Source organism: Silurus meridionalis, chromosome 7, assembly GCF_014805685.1.
Source record: "Silurus meridionalis isolate SWU-2019-XX chromosome 7, ASM1480568v1, whole genome shotgun sequence".
NCBI lineage: Eukaryota > Metazoa > Chordata > Actinopteri > Siluriformes > Siluridae > Silurus > Silurus meridionalis.
In genome coordinates, this window is record NC_060890.1 from 3,677,212 (window position 1) to 3,693,154 (window position 15,943).

General features: G+C 38.3%; 1 protein-coding gene across 1 annotated transcript in view; it reads left to right on the top strand.

Annotated features, from left to right (window-relative positions):
• The window catches only part of LOC124388797, a 69,993-nt gene that overhangs the window by 20,700 nt on the left and 33,350 nt on the right, over positions 1-15,943 (top strand). The gene's annotated exons all lie outside the window — the stretch shown is intronic.

Sequence of the window (15,943 nt, forward strand, 5' to 3'; positions counted from 1 at the left end):
TTATATGGAAAAAACTAATTATTGAATTGAACTCCAACAATTTATAGAAATCGCAACGTTTTTAAGATCATTTAGGGTCAGTGTTGGATGTTTAGAGGCTCTGCTGCATGTAATTCTTCTAAATTGAATTCATTTTTATTTGTATAGGCGGTTTAACAATGGACATTGTACAGAAGCAGCTTTACAAAAGTAAATAGATGTTTAGTTTATCCCTAGTGGTGACTGTGGCAAAGAAAAGCTCCCTGACATATGTACGAGGAAGAAAGAAAGAGAAAAAACAGACTTATAACCCCCCCCATCTTGGGTACTGAAACACACCTCAGTCTTCACTGTACCAAAGGACATAGGAGAAAAGACCACCTAAATAATTGTTATGAAAAGGTTTAGGTGTGCTTTCTCAGCTCTTATCCCTCAAGCTTATCTCTACATTCCTTCTGGTTCAGGACCTGCATTTAACCACCTTCTGCTGCTACAACATTGCTAAAGAAGGCAATGGCCATTTAGAGGCTACTGGGACTTTAAATGCCCAGTTTAATTAGCCTTGGGTGTATGGCCTCCTTAATTCCTACAGCCTTAATGTGAATATTACAGTTTAAGCTTTTAACACAACCATGAGAACATCAGGTAAATACTGGTGAGAATCTCATGCTTAGAATGACCTGCTCAGTCTGTGAATACTGTGAATACACAAGTTGCTTGCATTAGCATGTTTCCTCCATAAATGATTCTGTATTCCTAAAGAGTTAAATATATATAAACACCACTGATTTCAGTACTTTTTTTTTTTTTACAAATTTAAAAACTGGGCTCAGAGAGGACGAATAAAAGCCATTTAGGGGAAGCAACACCACCTAAATGGGATTCAGCATCCTTATCATTAGGTAACATAAGAGCAGAAGAACAGATTTAAGACTGGTTGAGTGTGGGGAGCCTGAGACTGTAAAGGCTAGAAAAACAAACAATGAAAGGAACCACACCGAAACTTTCTTTCCATTTTTAAAAGTTCATTAAAAAAAACACAGAGCGAGAGAGAGAGAGAGAGAGAGAGAGAGAGAGTCCTCTTTTCCTCCAAGGGAATAAAAAATGGAGAGCTTTGGCACCACAGAGTGAGGCTTTAAGTCTAATTGTAGTGGTGATGGAGAGAGAGAACAGATCGAAAGTCGGAGAGACATGGCTCTTTTTGACGCACGAGTACCCATGACAACTGGCCCTTCCCTCGGGACCTGGTATGCCGCTCTCAGACTCCTGCTAATTGAACCACTTTTTTCTAAAACACATGCCAAAACTATTAGCAGCATCGAGTATACATTGCAGGCTGTAAATAATTGTGCAGTGACACACATGGAATTAGCATTAAACACTCGCTCTGTGGTTACAGAGCAGACCATTTGCTGTATTTCATGAGGGTTTCATTTTGAATTTAATGAACCATGTAGAAATCATTTTTCATATATGCTTTATCTAGTTCTGGGGCCGGGGAGTTACTGGAGTGTTAATTCATGCAGAAGAACTCTATGATCAGAGATGCTTTTAGATGTTTAAATGTATTTGTTGTGTGAAACGTAAGGCAAAGGAACACCAGCTGATGTTACATTAGCTGTTCGAGCGTGGAGTGGTAGCTCAGTGGTTAAGGTGCTGGGTTACTGTTTGGAAGGTCAGGTGTTCAATTTCTGGTATCGCCAAGCTGCCACTCTTGGGCCCTTGAGCAAGGCCCTTAACCCTCTGTGCTCCAGGGGCACTGTTTCATGGCTGACCCTGCGCTCTGAGCCCAGTTTCCGAGCAAGATGGAATATGCGAAGAACACATTTTTAAAGTGTGCAGTGATATTCGCTTAAATGTGGTCATCATCCTTCTGCTAATATTAATTAGTCCAAATCCATTCTCAAAGTTCTTGAGTTGATCAACACCCTAAAGATCCATAAAGTTACTGATGTGGAACCATCATTCAGCTGCACATAGTGGTCTCCAAATCCAAAGAGAACTCCATCCAGATGTAGGGCATCGGTATGCGTCAGGCAGATCCAAAAAGAGTAAGGGACAGTAACACTGGTCAAAGGTACCTTAGAAGCATAATTAACTCAACAGAGAGAGAGAGACAGAGAGAGAGAGAGAGAGAGAGAGAGAGAGAGAGAGAGAAGAAATCTTGTTGGACTCTACTGTGCTGAAACTGATGACAATTTGAAAACTCATACTCAGTATATGCAAGTTGTTGTTTGTAAGATTTTATGTAGAAATCACTATTATTACAGGTACACACACATTAATCATTATGTGTGTGTGTGTGTGTGTGTGTACCTGTACTTGGGGGTTGTTTGTAATTCTAATGTTAAATATCAAAATCAATTGCTCTTTTCAGACAAATTACATTCCATTCTTTTTGATGCACATGAAGTTATTCTTTACATACCAGTACATCGAAACACACACACACACACACACACACACACACACAAACATAAACATATGATTTTGTTGAACTTTTCTCATGAACCCCACAGTGCTTGGCTCCTCTTTCAGTCCAAAAATCATTCATGTTGAAACCAAATTTGGGAAGAAAATGTTTCATCCATCACATTGAGTGTGTTCAATTTTGCAGTTCATCATGTAATAGAAGACTCTGTGTCTTTATGTGTTTTTAAAGACAATGCACAAAAGACACCTGTGCGCTCCAGAGCTGGAAATCCCCCTCATTTCTACCAAGTGCCTGATGCAACGAGGTGCTACACACACCTACATCCCTCCGTACCTTCATCAGTTCATCCGTTCATGTAACCCAGTAAAGGCTCAGTAGAGTGTTAAAATGAGTTGTGATGGACACATAGCAGTGTGACGCTTTCTTTTTTGGTGCACCACGTTTTGTGTGCATGGCGAGGTGTCAGACAGGAGCGAAAGTGCCGGGGAATTTTTTTTCAGGACAAAAGAATGTTCTCAGCCCACTCGTGGAGAGGATAAATTGCTGTTTATGTTTTAGGTTAGTCTGAGAGAAATAATGTAGCAGTGTTTATGGTTTGGCAGTTGGAGCCAGACACGTCAGGGCGCATCGATTCTCAGCTCACCGAACTTTATTGAAGGTTGGATCAGGACAGGAGACTTTTTCAGAGAGTTTTAGTTGGCGTGAGTCAGTTCTGCTCTGAAGTTTTGCAACCTATAATTACTTACTGCATTTAAACAGTAGCAGGTAACGACAAAACAATAGGAGTGATATACAGAACCACAAACTGTACAGTGCAGATGTGCTAGGGCTAATTCTGTTCTCATGCAGCCAGGACACAGTAATGAATACAGGAACTGGCCAGAAGAGTCCAGATCTGCTCAAGCTTCTCTTTCCTGCTGCAAGTCCCTGAAGACCTGAAGAGTTTAGGATTCAGGATCAATTTCTGGAAAGGAAGTGATCCACAGTGGGACGGTAGCGCAGGATCTTCCTCTACCCCCCTGAGTCTCCCACCATGGCCAGCACTAATACACTCTTATTTCTCCTCACATGACCCCATGACCGTCCTGGATCTCCATGATGATGAGTCCAAAAGTTGTTCCGCATCTCGATTAATTCCCTCTGTCTTTGGCAATGCTGGAAATTTTGGGGGGATTAAAACTGTCAGAGCACTAGCATGCAGTGTCCGAGAAGCTCTCTAATCCTGTTGATAATTGCACTTGAGGAAAACATGGTTCTTGTTTGATTTTGCGCCTCCTCTGTCTGTCTGTTAATTTGAACCATGGTGCTCAATCAGTGCTGGTGAATGAATACTGTGATAAACAGTGGTTAGGGGTAGGTGGGACGGGGGAATGGAACATCTCACGCCCTGCTGTCAATGTGCCAGGACTCAAGGACTTTATTGCTTTTTGTGACAGTGTGAGTTGGTAGATTGAAGTGTAAAAATGTGTGTGGTTGTAGCCCAAATCCGGTGTTCTGTAGTAACTCTAGTTTTGTTAACTCATCTACAAACATTGTGTACTATACTGTTAAGTTGTTCAGACAGAATAGTGCTCAGAAGGCTGCTGAATGCTGGTGTTGGTAGTTTTCCAAATTCGAAAGCTGAACATTGTGTTCTCTTTGATTGCTGGAGGGTTAATGGTCTAATGGTTCACGTGTCTGCCTTCTGGGTGAATCAGTGGAAATTGAGAGCAGCCAGTGCAAATTATTCAATTAGTTGCTCAGCAAGGCCTTGATTGCAAGGCGGGGTAAAGCAGGATGACAAATTCAATCCTGTGTGTCAGTGCTGACAATTTCTTCCAGGTAGCATTTGGCTTTGATTAACCCTTTTAGTTTACCCCGTCTTTTACAGTTTTTACACTTGTAAGCAAATTCCCTGTAACACATTACAATGATTAGTGATACAAATATATATTTGCTTGGGAAACTGACACCCAGAATTACATGCTTGATGGCAGGTGTGTGTGTGTGTGTGTGTGTGTGTGTGTGTGTGTGTGTGTGTGTAGTAGGCCTGAAGTTGTTGGTGTATGAACCTCTGCTTCATCTGTCTTGTTCCATCTCCTCCAGAGCTGATGATGACAGAGTTCTCTCCAGGGATTGGAGGCTTAGTTTAAAACCATGCGATTCTATAGATTGTAGCTTATTTCATTTTCAATGTTTAAAACTGTCTAGCACTACAGAGGAGGGTGATGCTACCCGATTGGCTAAAAAATAGTCGGAATTGCAAGAAATAAAGTCGCTATTGGGAGAAACATGTAAATAGGAATTGTCAGAAATAAAGTTTAGCCTGTGGTGTGTCCAAAATGGTCCAAAATGGTCCTTTCTTTCTTTTTATACAACAAAGGTCTGTATGTGAAAGGGCCATGTGTAAGAAGTCAGAAGGCACTTAAGTAAATGGATGATTTGCTGTCTGTCTAAATCAAAGAAATTCCATATTATCATGTACTATATTGAATTGCATATCAAATTGAAATCGGATCGCACTGCATTGTTATCGAGGTGTATCGTATCGCATCAGTAGCTGTTTCATATGTATCTTTAATGTATCATACTGTTGGCTATTAGAGGTGGGATGTAACGAAGTACAAATACTTTGTTACTGTACTTAAGTAGATTTTTCTGGTATCAGTACTTTAAATCACTATTTCTTTTTCGAACAACTTTTTACTTTCACTTAATTTTTTTTACACACTTTCTACTTCTTACATTTTCAAAACCGCCTCATTACTTTAGTTTTAATTTATTTGGTGAAATGTTAACATTTTTTCTTATCATTGTGCCGTTTTGAGCCCTTCAATCTATTTCCTGTCATTGCGCAGCAATGGTGTATCATTTCCTGGCTCTCACACACCACAGACGTAGGCTAGTTTACGAAGCCAACAATGAACAGGGCAGAATGCAACGAGAAGTCTGGGGTTAACGTGAATGAGACAGAGGGAGTCAGTGATGGAAACATGACTGAGAACAGACACATTCCTGATCACCTGATCATCATCATCTTTTCTCTGCTTGTGTTCTCTATGATTTTGTTTTAATATATTATTAAGGGCTGTCAAAATTAACGCGTTAACACAAATACATTTTAATGGCATACATTTTATTAACACGCATTTCCTTTTGACTATTTTTATAAAAAATATTATTAAAACATAAAAGGGGCAAAATTAAAATCTTCAACCCAACACATTTATTTACGATGTCCTTTCTTTATTCAGATAAATAAAATAAATAATAAAATCCACCAAAAATATATTTTTTTTCAGTAAACATTTGTTTTACTAATGTGCCAAGTCTCCAATCAGCACCAAAATCCGCCATTATTCACACAATTAACCCTCTGGGGGTCGACAAATCCGCCGGCACATTTCGTGGATTTTTTTCCAAACAATGCCAAAATGAACTTAAATTCATCTTTTTTTGATTTTTAATTATAAGACTTATACATCATTCGAATCTGTAAAGGGTCTTCTTTTATTTGTATACACATAGTGCATAATGCAGTGTTTTTGTAAAATTAAAAACATCATTAAACGTCCGTGTGGAAACATATCAAAGGTTTCGTTTGTTGTTCTTGAATTTACAACACCATTATTTCTTTAAAACATTTACAAGAATATTTTGTCTTCATGCTCAAAATTGAGTTTGGTTTTACTAATATAAACATACCTTTGCATGAACCATCAGTATTTGTCCATGCGTATGTTAATTAAAGTACAGTATTTAAAACTTAAAAAGTTTTGATTTAAGGTAAATTTAGAGCAGATATAAATGTACGATTATTCTTTGTTTGATGTTGAGTAAACTCATCACAATCATGCCATTAATAATGATTAAATATTGTAATCGATTGACAGCCCTAATTTTAATATGATATGAGGTCCAGTTACCATGGTGACACTAAAACATTTTACTTAAGTACATGCCAGAGCCCAAACTTCTTTACTTTTACTTGAGTAAAAAAGTGTAGTCAGAACTTTTACCAGAGTATTTAAAAACATGAGTATCTGTACTTCTACTTAAGTGCAGGATGTGTGTACTTTTCTCACCTCTGTTGGCTATGCATCGAGATGCGAATCACCTCACATCCATAATAATAATATATATAGTTGTGCCTGGCTTGCTCATTAGGAATTAACTTGCAATTAAATATTGATTTATTCTGCTGCTTTGTGATCATATGCAAATAAAATAAAACTGAATTAAACTCAGAGTGGCAATTTATGGAAAAAACTTATAGCTTTTAAACTCATGTAGAGGCATGGTTGGTTACAGAACAACACAAACACACTATCATACCGTAGAATTATAGGGACTGCACGAGGATTGTGAGGGTTTCAGAAGGAATAAGTTAAGGGAAGAAAGTCACTTTGAGGAGCCCAGAGTGAAGTGCTACATTTTACAGGGAGGTGACACCAGTTCAGCGTTCAGCATGGAGGGGAAGTCGAAGTCCAGAGAAAGCGGTGACCTGATCGAGAGCCATATTTACTTTGGAGCACTTGTAAAGGACTGCAGCGAGATAACGGATCTGTCTCTTTTCCTGTAAATGAATCGTTGATAGACGAAAAAGGAAACTGTCCTTTATCCTTCTGCCATATCAGAAGCACAAAAGAAACAAAAGATAAATGAGAATTTCCTCTTTCTCTTCCTTCTATTTTTAAGCATCACTGTGATGCAGGTTGGTTTGGAAGATCAGATGCAGATAGATGGAGAAAATCTGCTGTGTCAGAATCACTGACACACAGAATTCAATCACACTGAATATGCACTGGATATAAATAAATGCAATGGATGAGTTGATGTTTATACTTTGAAAAATAGATCAAATGTGCATTTTAATAGTTAGGAAACTTAGTACACTGAGAAATAATTATTGTTTTAATATATTTATTGTATAACACTTATATTTAGGTGGTATTTATTATCAGGATAATTGAAAGTAATATTTATCAGAATTAGTATTTAATGCTACTAGATCCACATATCCAATATTAAGTAGCATATAATGTGTTCATCTTCAGTGAACCGTAACTCGAAGCTGGTCAGATTCATGTTTGACCCTGAATACTGAGTGCAACCAGGCACAAACTGTGAATGAAATGTTTCTGCATTTAAATCGAAGATTTCCTTGAATCCAGTCCTATCTGAAGACTTTGCCATTCCCATGCTTCACCATGGGTATAGTGCACTTTGGGTGGACATCATGGTGTGGCAACAGGGCTTTTTTAGGAGAAAGGGCTTCTGTCATTCCACCCTGATTCATAGCCCACATGTGAAGAAGATATGAGATATTCACACGTGCAATGAGTGACCAGAACCCACCGAGTTTGAAGGTCTTTTAAAAGTGTTCCTGATTTTTATATTTTTTTATGATTACATTTTTTTGATGATGGCACTGGAAGTGGCTTGTCTTTGAAATTCTATTGCATTTTTCTTTTGATCGATTTCTTTTGACACTGAGAAGCTATAAATGCTTTGTAAGCTCTTTGAGGAAACTGGCTTCAGCTTCAGAAGTTGGATATAACTACAAAAAACTAAATCGTACAGAAACAGCTGATCTTAATTTGGGGCTCATTAGAATCCCTTCACTGATGGCAGGTATAATTACATTTGAACATGAGTTTGAATGGGAATTGGTTCTGTTTGAACACAGACACATGCCCTGGTTTTTTAAGGGGGTGCACATTTATACAACCAACATTTTGTACATTTATTTATTTATTTATTTATTTGTTTTTAATTAAAAAAAGTTTTGTTTCCATCTGAATTTTTTTGTCCACAGAAAAGCAGCATTTATAACAGGGGATGACTTTTTACATCAACTCTCTTTGTGTGTGTGTATCTGATATTTCTGCTGAATCCCAGGTGCTGTCTGAGTAGGAGTGAGTGTCAGGGCGGGAAAAACTCGTTGGGCGTTGGAAATCACTGCCGCTATAGCATAGTGAAAAAAACTCTCGGGCCTTTCCAAGGTTTACTTTGATTTACAATTATGAGCAATTCTGTTTTTTTTTCCTGCAGAATTAAAAGATGAGGAAGAAACTCCCATGCTGTCCTCCCTTTAAAGTGAGAAAGTATCACTTCATGATTGCTTTATTGGTCTAATGCAAGTGATTCAGTGATCAAGTCTCTATACAGGCTCTACACAGGCTCTATATAGGCTCTACACACGCCCTGTACAGTCTCTATGCATGCTCCACACACGCTTTATACAGTCTCTATACATGCATTACATAGGCTGTATACAGGCTCTACACAGCCTCTATAAAGGCTCTACTCAGGCTTTATACAGGTTTTATACATGCTCTATAAAGGCATTATAAATCTCTATACAGGCTTTTTTCAGGCTCAACACAGGCTCTATAAAGGTTCTATTCAGGCTCTGCTCAGGCTCTACACAGGTTTTATTCAGGCTCTATACAGGTTCTACACAGGCTGTATATAGGCTCAGCACAGGATCTCTACAGGCCCAGGGCCTCTGTAGGGCCTGTGTAAGGCCTGTGATGGCTTTACTATGCGGGCTCTACTAAGGTTGAATGAAGGACAAATGCAGGTGCTACACAGTCCCTACTCCTGGCAATCCTGGACTTTGAACCCACAACTTTCTGATGATTATTAGGCATACTAATCTACTGATGCCTCATCTACTGATGCCTCCACACTGCCAAGTGCAAATGCAAATGAAAAGTCAGAAACAGTTTGAGTAAACAGGATTACTCGGGGTAATTTATGGCAGGAGGCTTTGTGAGGTAAAATAGTCCAGTTAATGCGAGAATTTTGCTCCCTTGCAAAATGTTATTGCAGAAAGTTCAGGTTTCAGCCGTCCAGAAGATGCTGTTTTAAAGCCACGAAAAAAAAAATGCTGAATAGCAAGTAAGGATATGTTGAGCTATTGGCAAGCTGCTGTGTTTTACTGGAAGTGTGTGTGTGTGATATGTGTGTGAGTGAGTATGTGAGTGAGTGTGTGAGTGAGTGAGAGAGAGAGAGAGAGAGAGAAAATGAGAGAGAGAGAGAGAGAGAGAGAGAGAGAGAGAGAGAGAGAGAGAGATCAAATTTGTGGTATATGACTTGCGATTGGTTGTTGCAGGTGAGAGCGAAATACAAGAGCAAACCTCAAACTTTCACCACACACACACACACACACACACACACACACACACACACACACACACAAATACACCTGTAGAGTCCACTATAATAGGACCTGTAGAGTCCACACTCTAATTCTTTAATTCTGTTCCAGTGTAAAAAGCACTATAGAAATGAACTTGAACTTGAAACTTGAACATTGTCATTGTACACAACACTGATTTAAGTAAATCAGACCAAACATATTATAATGTAACATAAAGATATTATATTATAATTATTATTTCATTTGATTATTTATTTGATTGAGTAGTAGTTAATTTAGTCATTTGACTGGGAATCTTGAAGTGAATTAGTTTTATCGCAACCTCAAAATCTCTTAATCATGCAGCCAAGTTTAAGAATGAAAAACTACAATAAATAGAACACATTAACTGTATACATTAATAATAATTATTTTAATATTAAAATAGTTGAATTCTATTCATAAAAATAAATCTGTTCTAACGCTATGGAATTATTTTTATCACTTATAAAGTCCTTGATAAGTGCTGAACTGTTGCATTTTTATCATTTTATAATATAAATCCTTGATTTTCGCAGCCCCATGTACCGTCATATCAACAACCGAACTCCTGCCCAGTGCTGTGTGGGGTGTCATTCTACAGTCCTGCTTCTATATTACAGCTAAAAAAAAAATCATGTAGATCCAATAAAGAGCTTTGTAAATGTATACTGTATTGCTCAGCTTCTCAGCAGGACCCTACTTCTAATCACACCCTTTGAATTCCCAGAAAGCATTGCCACTGGATTCGTAATGCTTGACAGTAGGGTGCGCCTTTACCGCCATAGGAATTAATCCGGAGCAATATCGAAAAGATTTTCACCACTTTTTTTGTTCCTTCCCTTCATTCTGTTTGTTGTTCATCCCTAAGTTTTTTTCATTTGATCTCTGTGAGAGTCCGTAAAGCCGATGAAAACCCAGAGCAGCTTTGGGATGTTCACGCAAGAGATCAACTTTGTGGCATTTACATTTATTAATTTGGCCGTGAGTTTGATCTCTTCCAAGTGAGCCTGAATCCAAGTCTCGTTCAACAAAGTCTCAGGACGCAGCCTTCTGGATATGTTTTTTTTTTTTTCTATTTACTGTTATTTGGAGTTATATAATGATCCAGTTCAAAACAAGTATTTCATCACTTTCTCTCAAAAAATGTTTTCTCTAGCTTGCTGACGTCTCATGGGCATGTTCTTATGCTGCTGGGACTTCTCTCTTTAAATAAGAACAAATTTTGACAGAAGGTGGAGAGATATTTTTGCTGTGTTTTTTTTCATGAAGCTAAAAGCTCAGCTAGACTTGACATCCCAAGGTCAGACTACCACCAGCTGGTGTATGAGGCCATGTTACAGCAGATACACTCACCACACACCCACGGCCGGTGGCTTTTTGGAGATTTTTGTATGCCTGGTACAAGTAAAACATTACTGTGGAAAACATGAATCCTAAAATCCTGTCCCATGCTGTAAAATTACATTGGAGCAAGCAGAACTGTTGTATAGAATTGAGTACCATGAAAATGTACTGTAGTGAGCCAAATGAAAACTTCCATATGTGTGTGTGTTTGGGTAACAATAGCCAAAGAGCACGAAAGCCAGTTGGGAGGGCTGGTTGTAATTATTTTTTATGCATTTGTGGGAAGTTTCTGGCTGAAACCTCAGTTATCAAGAAGATGTTGCTTTGTGTTACTTCTGTACAGTGGATATAAAACAAATCTACACACTCTTGCAGGTTTTTAGAAAATATTAATCATAACATTTCCACGTTAAGGAAAAATGACATGTACAATGCTTTTGGAAACTAAAACGACAAAATATATTAAAAGGAATCGCTCCTTTTCAAATTATGTAGGTTTGTATGAGAATCATCCAGATATCAAGCTCATGAGAAATGAGTACATACCTGCATTCAACTGTAGTGACTCTGATCAACTCCACAAAAATCTTAGCTGTTCTTGTATGAATTTAGTTTAATTAATTTTTTATTCGTAGAATGCGTTTAACAATGGGCATCGTTTCAAAGCAGCTTCACAGAGATAAAGCGGTTTATAAAAGAATGTACAAATTTGTTCCTTATAATTGTAAGTTTATTTAGGACATGTACACACAAATATATTATCAATTGAAAAGCTCTTGTTTTTGGCCTTTCAACCACACTGAGATATCATTTTCATTGTTTTTATTTTATAGCTTTTAAAAAAAAAGCTCTCCAAAGTGAATACTTTTAAATCTTTGTTTTTGCATCGCAGTGTGGACTGTGAAAATGGAGGGTTATGGGAAATTCTTTGTCATTTTCGTGACAATTCAAAGAGCTGAGACGTAAATGAACGCTGGGCGGAAATGACGCAGGTTGAAATGTCTTATGTTTTGTTCATGGTCAGTACATGGAGGTAAATGTTTTCAGATGTTTCACTGTAGATGAGCAACTTTTGGAAAATTATTAAAAAGGAAACTGTGCATGTTTTTAGAGGAAAATGCCATTTTCACATTTGGATTAGTGTAGATGTAGCCTTTAAATTGTTTAAATTGTAATGAGTGACCATGGTGACTGTGGCGAAGGAAAAACTCCCTAAGATGGCATGAGGAGGAACAGAAACCTTCAGAGGAAGCACTTAGAAGGGTCCTCATCCTCATCTGGGTGGCACCAGGTGTTTAGTTTAATTACTGTTAAGCTGTGCAGTAATGTGCAATTAAATTACCTTTCTGACACAAAAAGCTAACAATGCATCAGCTGCTTAATTTAAACATTAGTTAAGGGGTGTACATAACTTATGTAGTTAGAGTGCTGTTCGTATTTAAGCATATTACACAATTTTTATAAAATCTTTTCTTTTGGAAATATTTTAGTTTTTCAGTTGCGTTATGTTGGTTGGAATTATTTGCATTAAATGTGGATATACAGATAGTCCCAGAGTTACGATAGTTCCACTTGCGATTTTTTAATCGTACGATGATGAAAGCGATACAACACAATTTAAAAAACATTCCTCCACTTGCAAACAGGTGCTTGTCCAGACACCCACTCCCACATACAAGTCAACTGTAAAGTTTATACATTATGGTACTATAAATAACTCAGTTTTGCTAAATTATGGATTGTAATTTGTTAAATTTGTTAAATACTGATCACCGTTCTTTAAGATACCTGGGTAGGCTAGGCCTTACAATATTACAGTATTTGACTTACAATATTTCCGAGTTACGATAGGGTCATCAGAATGCATCATCATCGTAAGTGGGGAAATACATGTATATTAATCACAGATTTAAACCTCTCCTCAGGGATCTCCAGATGTTCACAGATTACGTTAAAATGTATAAAAAAATATCCAAAGTGCCCTGGATTTGTCTCGGATTTGTCTCTTCCTATTGGAATGTGCCAGACACAGTTCTTGTGGGAGCTGAGAGAGAGAGATTGAGAGAGAGAGAGAGAGAGAGAGAGAGAGAGAGAGAGAGATCCTAGATCATCGCAACTTAACTTTGAACTTAACTCTCAAATTATATTATATTTCTGAAGATATTTCTGATCTCATTCTTTTGGTCACTTGGTCACATAGATTTAATTCATTATTAATCAGATGATTTTATTTAAAAATAAGCTGCTGCCACTGACCTGATCTATCTCGATCTGCTTTTCCATCTCTTTTAAGTAAGATGCCAAGAAACAAAGGTTCTACCATCTTTTCTTGCAATAAGTAAAAGTAACCGAATTACTTCACTCTCAGGAGCGATGAAAGGTTTAAAATGTGGTTGAGGCTGAATTCAAATGAAGCCAAGATAACATCATCTGTAAATAACAGCAGTGTTTACAGCCTTCCATACCGGATCATACCTATCAAACCTTGGCTGTGCCTTGATATCCTGTCCTTGATGCGAACACAAACAGGAGTGAAAACAACAAACCCTCTTGATGAAGTCATTGCGTGAATGGTTTCTGCCAAGAACGCAGAAACACTCATGCAGGGAACGGATTAAAGTAATGACCATGATACTCCATGGTTATGTAGAATGTTCTACTTAAGACTCAAAAGATTAGATCAAATCTAGCAAAAAATTTACCCCTCATAGCAAAAAGCAGGTCTATTTTCTCAATCTGAACAAAAAGCCATATTGGCTTTATTTAGATGACTTCTGTTCCTTAAATCCCTGACAAAGACTATTTCTGGTGGGCTGTTGAGTGTAATATTCCTATGATTGGCACACATTATCCGGTCTACTGTCTAAAAAATGTGCAGTTTGTCCATCCAAAGACTTTGCCCCAGCTCTCCATGCTCCAGTAAATAGGTATGCTAATCACACAACCACAGCCTTGACTAGTGCATGCAGTATGTTAACTTCAGCCTTATAGGGAAGATGGACTCCAAACGCGATTGCCCAGTAGAGGTCAACACTCCCCAACACTTAATTATTCCTCTTGTATTCCCCTAAGGCTTGAGCTTTGCTTGGAAAACCTTCAACTTATCAGCTAACCTCATCACTAAAGTCCAAATAATGTGTCCGAAGGCTTGCACAGAATTTTAATCTGGTTCACTACTCGAATTCAAATCTAAAAGTTTAACCCCATTTCACTTATCTCTCAACATGAGCAGTGAAGTCCTTCAGATGGTTGCTCTCTCAAGTGTCGTTCTTGTTTGCTCTAATGTTGGCTAAATAGTCAGAACTGATGTTGCAAACACACACCACCATCAAAGTAAACCATGGGGAAAAGTCCAATTGTAAAGCTCCAGCCTGAGACTGATTCAGTATCTGTACATTTTTTGAGTCCAACCCGATAAAGAAACCGGCAGTGTGTGTGAATACATGGTTGACTGTCCCACTTCTTTACACCTCACACACTACCTGACATAAAGTATATTTCCATGAAGACAAAGTGGTTCAGATTCTCCACACAGAGGATGTTTTTATAAACACTCTGTGTAAAATTCCCAGAGGATCAGGAGTTTCTGAAATTGTTAACTAATTAGTAACTATTTCATTGTCTCACTGTAATCAGAATCAATATCACTTTTACTGCTAAGTATCATGGGTTGCATGTACAAGGATTTTGTAATAGTGTGCTGGTGCTATGAAAATATACAAAACTATAAAAACTAGTCAAATAAAATAATAATAAAGTTATAACTAAAGATAGAGATATTAACTATAGAATTTTGCAGGGAATGTAAAAGCGAGGGTGGTGCAGGACATGTATGAAGTTAGTGTGACAGCAGTAAAGTGTGCAGTAGGAATGACAGACTGGTTCAAGGTGGCACTGTTGGCAGTGGTGATCGACAGGTTGAAGGACGAGGTAAGACAGGAGTCTCCATGGACTATGATGTTTGCGGATGATATTGTGAGTTGTGGGGAGAGTAGAGAGCAGGTGGAGAAGAGCCTGGAGAGGTGGAGGTACACGCTGAGAGAAGGGGAATGAAAGTCAGTGGGAGTAAGATAGAGTACATGTGTGTGAATGAGAGGGAGGGCAGTGGAGGGGTGTGGTTGCATGGAGAAGGGTGGTGAAGGTGGAGGAGTTCAGGTACCTGGTGTAAACAGTGAAAAGTAATGGAGAGTGTGTTAGAGAAGTGAAGAAAAGAGTGCAGGCAGGGTGGAGTGGGTGGAGAAGAGTGATAGCAGGAGTGATTTGTGCTAGAAGAGTATCTGTGAGAGTGAAAGGGAAAGTTTATAGGACTTTGGTGAGACCTAAGATGTTGTATGGTTTGGAGACAGTTGCATTGAGTAAAAGACAGGAGGTGGAGCTGCAGGTAGCAGAGCTGAAGATGTTGAGGTTTTCTTCGGGAGTGACAACGATGGACAGGATTAGAAATAAGTTATTAGTGGGATTGAGCAGGTAGAACATTTTGGAGACAAGGTGAGAGGTGAGATGGTTTGGTCACGTACAGGGGAGGGACATGGGGGATTTTAGTAGAGGAATGCTGAGGATGGAGGAAAAGAGGACGGCCAAAGAGGAGATTTATGTATGTGATGAGAAAAAACATGCAGGTGATAGGTTTAAAAGTGGCAGATGTAGAAAATAGAGTAATATGGAGATGGATGATCCCCTGTGGAGACCTCTTAACAGGAGCAGGCAAAAGAAGAAGAAGATGAAGAAGCAGATGTAATAGTGAAGCAGTGCAAATGCTGATATTTCCCAAATAAGTTCAAGGTGCAGGGTTGCCATGTGGTCGTCTTTGTTGAGTGCGTAATGTATGCCAATATGCACTTATGAAATTAACAGTGTGAGGTTTACATGAATGTAATGTTAGTGTTTATGGAAGCACTTTAGAGATAATGGTGGGCCCATGGTTGTTAATGAGGTCAGTAATGAAGTTTAAGTTGACCCTGTGCTTCCCATGTAGTTTTAAAGCACTGTCATGTGTCACAGCTGCACACATTACATTA